This window comes from Spermophilus citellus (assembly GCF_964194105.1).
Source record: "Spermophilus citellus genome assembly, chromosome: 2".
Lineage (NCBI taxonomy): Eukaryota > Metazoa > Chordata > Mammalia > Rodentia > Sciuridae > Spermophilus > Spermophilus citellus.
The window spans coordinates 174,648,291-174,657,150 of NC_138183.1; positions in this window are offsets into that span (position 1 = coordinate 174,648,291).

The following is an 8,860-nucleotide window of genomic DNA, read 5'->3' on the forward strand; positions in this document are numbered from 1 at the left end:
CCATATGAATGTTTTTTCTAGTTCTTTGAAGAATGTTACTGTTATTTTGATGGGAATTGCATTGAATCTGGAAATTTCTTTTGGCAATATGGTCATTTTGACAATATTAATTCTACCTATCCAGGAACATGGAAGGTTTTTCCATCTTCTTGTGTCTTCTTTAAATTTCTTTCTTCAATGTTCTATAATTATCACTGTAGAGGTCTTTTTGGTTCCTTGGTTAGATTTATTCTCAGGTTGTTTAAAAAAGGCAATTATGAATTATGATTTTTTAATATTAATTTTGGAGTATAGGAAAGCTATTGACTTTTACATATTGATCTTAGTTCCTGCTACTTTGCTGAATTTTTATCAGCTCTAGAAATCTTCCGGTGAAGTTTTTTTGATCTTCAGTTTTATCATTTTTAAGCATTACATTAAAAATTACTAGTAGGACACAGTCAACCAATTTGGTAATTTATAACTATGGCTATAATTTATTAAGCACTACTTATAAGTCCAGCACTGTGCTAAAAATTTTATGAGTATTGTTACTTTTTTGGCGGCGGGGATTGGACTCAGGGGCAACTGACCACTGAGCCACACCCACAGTCCTATTTCATGTTTTATTTAGAGACAGGATCTCACTGAGTTGCTTAGGGCCTCACTTCCTGAGGCTGGATTTGAACTCAAGATCCTCCTGCCTCAGCCTCCCCAGCAGCTGGGATTATAGGCATATACCACCTGGTCTGGCTGTATTGTTACATTTAATATTTACTACACCCCTGTGTTGAATCAAAGCCCACTGATTACCTATCCTTTAGACATAACTCACCTCTCAGTAACAAAATTTTGCCATTTTTTTTGGTATCTGCAATGTTCCAAGCCTCAGGATATGAATTCTGGTTGGTCTAAGATAATATGCCAACTTTATTTCCCAATTTCCTAGCTCCTTACTATAAGAGTTGTCACTTGCAATTGTTCTAGCTACCAAGATCTAACAGGAAGTTCAGTATAGGGACTTCTAGAAATCCTTCCTGATAAAAGGAAAGATAAGATTGCTTTGAATTTAAATATGACCTATAGCAATCATCTTGCAAGCATGAGGCAATAAGGATGAGGAAAGAGTCAAAACAATTAGAGAGGTGTCATTGAGGTAGTGGGCCAGCACAATTAGCTACCACTTCCAGAGCTTTTGTTAAGTGAGAAAAACTATACTTCTTTTTATTTAAGCCACTTAAGTCAGGTTACTTTACTTGCAACAAAAGACGCCAACTCTGTGATGTTAAATACTATCAATCTCATTTTTTAGATGAGTAGATGTAAGTAAGTAGCCCAAGGTCAGACAAGTAATAAATTGTGATGCTAAATTAAAATTTACTTCTATTCAAATTTAAAGCTGGTCTTCTTAACCATTATGCTATTATAACTTTTAATAAAAGGTATGTTTTTGAAATACTGAGAACTCTTAAAAATGTAATACTATAAGAACACAGAAATATAGGAAAAAGTAGATGCTTCCTATAGCCTTCCTGGGGTCCTTGGCTTATAGAATCTGCGATATGGATCTCCAGTTAGAAGTTGGAATACCTCTGCAGACTTATTTGATATTGCATTTGGAAGTTTCTCCAGAAGCCTAAGAAGACAGGTGGTGATAACATGGAATCAAGCCAAAGAGGAAGCAGCTGGGATTGTGGTCTTGAGGTAGAGACTACTGGTTTGGTAAGGGAGTGTGAAGCAATATGGGGCAGCTAGCTTGGGAGATGAATTAAGAACCAGTCCTAATGCTCACTTAGTAGGCATGAAACGTCCACTTTTATTCCCTGCACAGATCCAGGGATCATGGCAACTCAGGCAAGATGCAATGGGAGCTGGGCTGTTTGTATTCTTGCAGCATACATATCATGTAAACAGAAAAAAAAGGGAGAATTTACCTGAATCCATACCCTAACATATAGTTAGTGGTAAGACACTAGGGGCCTGCACAAAGACTATGGGATACAGCTGGATCCTGTAGTTTCAGATTTTCTACTGGGAAATGAGGGCAAGAATGCTTTCACTAAACTATAACTATGTGTAGGTCCCAGAAAACAAAAATGAATAATTTTCTGTGCAATGTGCCAGATGATGAATTTGTATTTGATTCTCACTATGACCTAATTCTTGAGTCATTAATTTTAATAATTGAAGCTCAGAGAGAAACCTTTCCAGGATGTACAGCTAGGAAGGTGTACATTCCATTCAATCTGTATTCTACCCACTCCTATGAAGCTCAAAGTGAAAGGAAACAGATATTTCTTCAATTCTTTAGGGAGAAGATGATTAATGGTTTATGGCTCTTTGTATTTGATCTCAGCAGGGGAAAGGATTTGTGACATTCCTAAAATGCATACATCTTGGCAGCTGTCATTACTAAGATGGCAGGATTAGGAAGGGGAGTTTGAAAACCTGGGCCAGTACAGAAAACAAATTTTTCTTTCTTTTTTTAAAAAAAATATTTATTTTGTTTTTTAGTTGTAGTTGGACACAATACCTTTATTTTATTTATTTATTTTTATGTGGTGCTGAGGATCGAACCCAGTTCCTCACATATTCTAGGCAAGTGCTCTACTGCTGAGCCACAACTCCAGCCCCCAGAAAGCAACTTTTTCCAAAATCACTATAGATCTGATTTGGATGGTTAGGTTCAGAAAACATTTTCCTTCAGTATCCAGGAGCTGTGACCCAAACCTGCCTCTTGGGACAGGCTGGGGTGGAGGCAGAAATGACTACTAGCGTGTTTCAGTTTGAAGGATGGGGGCAAATGTTGCCTGGCAGTGGGTATCAGAACAAATGCTGCACCCAGCACAGATAGAGATTAGGCATGGTTCTTGAGCAGTTTTCATGCTTCACTTTGGATTCATTTAACAGAATCTGCTTTCTACATTGATGACTCCCTGTGTAGGACTGGTTCCTGGACCATGCAGCTGAAACCCACAAGATGTATCACATGTCCTCATTATACCTGCTGTACTCACAGTGACAAGGCACTGTTCCTCCTTTTCCTTACCCAGTGCTTTGCCACAGGGTCCTTCTAGCCCCTCCCTTTGGAGCCAGTCTGCCTCACTGCCTTACCCCCCCTGCAGCCTGGCTGGTGGGCCAACCTCCCCTGTGTCCTCAGACCCTCTCTCTGCCTTTCAAAGGAATCATTCCACTTGGGCTGCCTCCTTATACTTACTTTGAAGCTTACCTGTCCTCAGAGTCACCTCCAGGCCCAGAAGGGCCCATCTTGGTGCTCATATTCTTCAGCACCTCCTCATTCTAAACTGACCTCCCTCCATCTCTCTTCATGATCCCTTTTGCTCCCAACACAGTTTGGGAAGTGCAGAAGATCCTGTAGTAGGTATTTTGGAAAAGAACTATAGAAGGGATTAGAAGGAATCACCCGAAATGGAACTTGAATATGGTTCTTCAGGATCATTGTTAGAATGAATATATAGCAATAAATCCCAACATTATTATTTGAAAAGTATAAAATCAACTGATTTTAGCAATAAATGAAGCAGAAATAGTATATTTATAGACATTTATCTCATATCATACCACTATTAAAATATGCAAATGTACACTTATGGAACTAAAATCTACTCACTCTAATTGAGGCAAATGATTTCCCATTGCACCATTTTGCTTTCTTTGCACTGAATTTGGGTCATAAAGCTCTGACATTAATTCTACTCATGCAGTACTTAGGCTTAGTGTAAACCACCCTAATCCCACTGTAGAAACAATAAGGCTGGTTTTTTTTTTTTTTTAATTTTAAGTAACTGTTTTACATGAAAAAGTTGTAAGTAGTACAAATTGAGCTAAGCAAGAATCTAGTTCCTTGAAAACTCTTCTGCCCTACTCTACCAATCAGACTTCCTTGTGATAAGCACTTTTTACCATTTCTAATTTTTCTTTTTGTCTTGTTTATTACAGATTATTGGCTATTTTACAGATTGGGCATCCCCTATTTCCTTTGTCAAAGATGGTGAGTTTGAGCCACAGGCATTGTTCCCTGGACAGGATTCCATGAGCTCCCCAAGGGCAGGAAGCTTGTCTGTCTGGTTCAATTTTAGGACCAGCTCAGGGCTTGGCATGTGAAGGACATTTAATAAATAGCTGTAGAATGAAAATAAATATACTCAAGTTTGTGCTTCTGACTCAGTCAACTTGAGATGGTAATCCCTGGGTAGGTGAGCTCCACCAAGGCCAAGTCATTATCTTCTACCTGTTGTCAATAACAGTGAATCATTTTTACAAGGTTGTACTGTTTGAATTCAGTCTTGTACTGACAATTTATCTCTTCCATGTTTTGTTAACAGATTCCAAAAAAATAAAATGTCACTGCCAATATTATGGTTACGTAAAACTTATTACAGAATAAAATACTTAAGAAACCCTGTGTTACTAGCGCCATACAGTTCGAGCACATAGGCCAAATGAATTCTCCTCTTAAATTTACCATTGCTCAAACTTCTGTCATTTTAGTTGCCTTCGTCTTTGCACTCAGCTTCTCTCATAGTTGTTTGCTTTTATTGGTTTTAAATTCTTTTTTTTGTTGTTGTTGTTGTTGAAACAAGTGAGTAACTTTCTTATTAAATTACCAGATGTTTCCAGGGTTTTAATACTATCTGTTGAGTAAAATCCATTTCTTTCTTGGAGATAGTTATTTTGGAGTCTTTTGACTGCAAATTCTAACTTGGACAAATTGTTTTATAAAATCCCTTTATAACTATAATCTAATGTCTTTCCAATGCATCCTTGGAATTTTCTAATCTTTTTTTAAACTATAGTTTCATTTTCCAATTTCCAAGTAAATTCACAAGTCTTCTTTTTTTTTTCTTTTGGAAATATAGTGAGAGATCATTGCTGACACCTTATGGTTCTGAGTTGCATTGAGTTCCCTCTGTGACTATGTGGAGTGAAGCAGGCTCCAAGGAGGCTGCAAGTGCACATCTGCTAGAGCTGGCACACCTGAGAGACTGTCCTGCAGGAAACACTGTGGCATTATAACCAGTTACTTGTTTCTAGGGGGCTGGTAGGAAGAAAGCAGAGTAGGGAAGAGAGTTAAATATAAAATAACATCACCCTTTTGCAATAGGGTGGTCACTTGAATGTGGTGGTCCAGCCCATGTGTCTTCAGGAGCTGAGAAGGCCAGAGTCTGCACCCTGCCTGAGGATGCTGCCAGCTGTGCTCCATGCAGTTCTCTTTGTTTGGTCAGTTGTAACCTTTATCTACATGGAGACCCCTATTTGCTCTGCCTGTGTTCCTGTCTCTCTTCACCCACACTGTGGAATAACCACACCAGTGGACATAGTGTCACAGGTTGCATTGCCTCGGCACTTTGAAGGTGTCCCTAGACTATATTTCAGCTTCCAGTATTGATGATACAATGTCACATCAATCTATAATTTATTCCTGTAGTTGATCTAATTTATGTGCAATTTATTTTTCCTTATGGAAGCTTTTAAGAATATTTCTATATTATTAGTGAAAATTTAGAGATGAATCTGTATATGTATCTTTTCTTCATTTTTCTGCACAGCTTTCTTTTTGTGTATATGGTGCTGGGGATTGAACCCAGAGTCTTGTGCATGGGAGGTAGGCACTCTACCAACTGAGCTATATCCCCAGCCCCTTCTGCACAGCTTTTGGTGAGCACGTTTTATTCTGAAGATTTGATTCTCTCTTTCTTTTTTTTTGGCTCTGAAAAGTTTCTTTTCTAAAAAAAATTACTTTGATTATGTCATTTTCATCTACTGGGATATTTTCAGGGATAGATGTTGGAAACCTGATTTAGTCTTTCATATCTTTTGTTTTATATCACTTTTGTTCCATGTTTTTGACAGTTTCTTTAATTTTATCAACTAGTTCTAATTTTAATTGCAGAAATTACATTTCAAGCAATTATTTTCTGAATATGCTATTTTTAAAGAAGTCTATTCATGTTCCACTGATGTAATATCTTCTCAAAATTCTGAGAATATTAATAAAAACAATCTTCAGTTTTTTGTCATTTCTTGGATACTGTCCTGAAATATCTTTCCTTTTTAAAGATTTATTTTGAACTAGTATTTTTTTAAATTTTTGATTTCTTACCCTAATATTTTTCTACTTTTTTCATTTTTCTGTCATTTCTTGGATACTGTCCTGCAGTATCTTTCCTTTTTAAAATTTTATTTTGAACTAGTATTTTTTTAAAATTTTGATTTCTTACCCTGATATTTTTCTACTAATCTATATTTTAAATGCTTATGAACCCATATTTCCTTTGTATTTAAGAAAAAAAAGAGTAGGTCAATTAATTGAGATCCTAGCATAGGTTTCTTCAACCATTTCCCCAAGAACTTTGTTCCCCAAATTAAAAGGGATGTCTGGGAGCTTAGCTTTTGTATCTGTGCAGAGGGAAAGATGATCATACAGTGTATGTTTTGGGGGAGTAGAGACAGGATCATAACTGCCCCATCATATGATAAGATGTGGAGAGGCTTACTCTGGGATGGGAATCAATCTCTCACACCAAGAACCCCAGCATCTTCACACAGACTTATCCTTGAAGAGACAGTCTTCAGTTGTGTGCTGAGGGCAAATGCTGCTATTGCTAATCCCTGTGTGTGCAGAGAGGCTGGAAGGAGGAATCGAGAAAGGTATTTGGAGTAATTGACTCAGCTCTTCAGCAGATTAGTTGTCCCACTTCTTTTCTTCTAATGCCAATTCTGAGCTTGGACATCCCTAAGTCCTCTCCACCCCACTGCAGCCCCCACCCCCACCCCATTGCAGCCCTTCCCATCCCACTACAGCCCTCCCTACCCGACTGCAGCCCTCCCCAGAGTATGTTATGCTAGAAGCTTCCTCTGTTCTGGAGCATTCATCCTTATGATCCTGCCTGCTTTGTGTCTCCTAGAAATTCACTGAAATATCTGCTGTACTTATCCATCCCCGGATTTTGCTCTCAGAGCTGTTACAAATGTATTCCTTTTTGTGATTCTTTCCCATGAGTTTGGTAGAGTTAGTTTGTGTGAGCTGTTTGTTATTTTGAACTGAAAGCCTGAATTTCATAAAACACCTGCCACAGTGTCCAGTATCACAGGTCCATAGTTACTCAGTAAACAGCAGCTAGTCTAATACTATTATTAAGCTGGAGCTGTCAAAACATTTTAACTAATATCGTACCAGAATCTACCTCCTTATAACATATAGTTGAATTCTACTTCTACTTCTGGAACTACACAATCCAGATTCTTTCACCTATTTATGTGGGGCCCCTTCAGGACTCCTGCATGGTGTCTTTAACCTTCCCTCCTTCAGGATAAAAGTTCCTAGAACCTGTAACTCCTTCTCATTCAATACAGTTTAGCATCTTCTCTTTGATCTGGTATTATTCTCTAGACAGTTTCCAGTTTCTGATAAGGTGCTGGTCAGTTAGTGAAGGAAATTCAAAGAGAATGGTAGAGGACCACCTCACTTTGGCTCCTCTACAACTTCCAGAAGTTTCCAGGAGCCTTGGTAAACTCCATATATGTTTGCTAACCTCAACTATTACTTAACTTGTAAGTGATGATTGTTGTTATTATCTGACATTAAATTGTAATCACAGAAGGTTAAGGTCACATGTCTTGTCCCTCACTGAGTTTCCAGAGCATATAGCACAGTGCCTAGCCATTGTAGGTGCACAGTAGTATCTGCTGAATGAACACACAGGGCAGTGAAGATAGGACCATCCAGACAAAGAGCTTATCTGGCACCTTAGCTCCACCAGAAGCATGCATAGGTGCTTGAATGAAATCTGTTTCCAACAGATTATGTGCCAAGACAAGTATCATTCTGGGATATTACAGGTGGACAGGCATTCATTGTTCATTTATATGATTTAGCAGGGTTTGTGGTTGAGATTGGATTAAATTTTAAAAATCATTGTTACTTACCTAATCAAAGGCAAATGTATAATTTTACAAGATTTAAAATCCCATGATTTTCAACGTCCCTAGCAATCAGGTAAATGCAATTCATCTCATTTTAGTTAGAATGGCAATCATGAAGCATACAAATAATAATAAATGCTGGCAAGAATGTGGGGGTAGGGAGGTACACTCACACATTATTGGTGAGACTGTAAATTAGTTCAACCACTCTGGAAAGCAGCATGGAGATTCTGCAAAAGACTAAGAATTGAACCACCATATGACCCAGCTACTCTACTCCTTGGTATTTATCCAAAAGAACTAAAATCTGCATACTATAATGATACATATATACCAATATTTATATTAGTTCAATCCACAATAACCAAGTTACAAAACCAGCCCAGGAGCCTTTGTCAACAGATGAATGGTAAAGAAAATGTGTTCCATATATAGGCAATAGAGTTTTTTTCACCCATAAAAAAAAGAATGAAATTATGGTGTTTGCTGATAAATGGAGGAAACTGGAGAACATCATGCTGAATGAAATAAGCCAGACTCAAAAAGTCAAGTGTTGAATGTTTTCTCTCATATGCTAGACAAAAATAAGGAAGAGGCAGGGCAGATCCTACAAAAATAGAGGGGAGATCAGTGGAATACAGGAAGAGGACTTTTATGTGTTCCTACGTCCCTTCGTGGTCCATGATCACTCGGCTATCTTGTCACGGGGGGTAGAAAAGTGGAATCAACACACAGACTCTGGGAGCTGGTGAGAGAACTGGCTGGAGACCCACCTCAAGTCGTCATCCAGTAGCTCAGTTTATTTTTGGAATGCACACAACTGTTATAGGGTTCCAGTGGGGCATGCCTGTCAATCACACATGAGCAAGACAATATCCATAAGCCAATCATCTTCTGCCTAATGTAACCATATTGTGTGAGGAAACTCTAAATA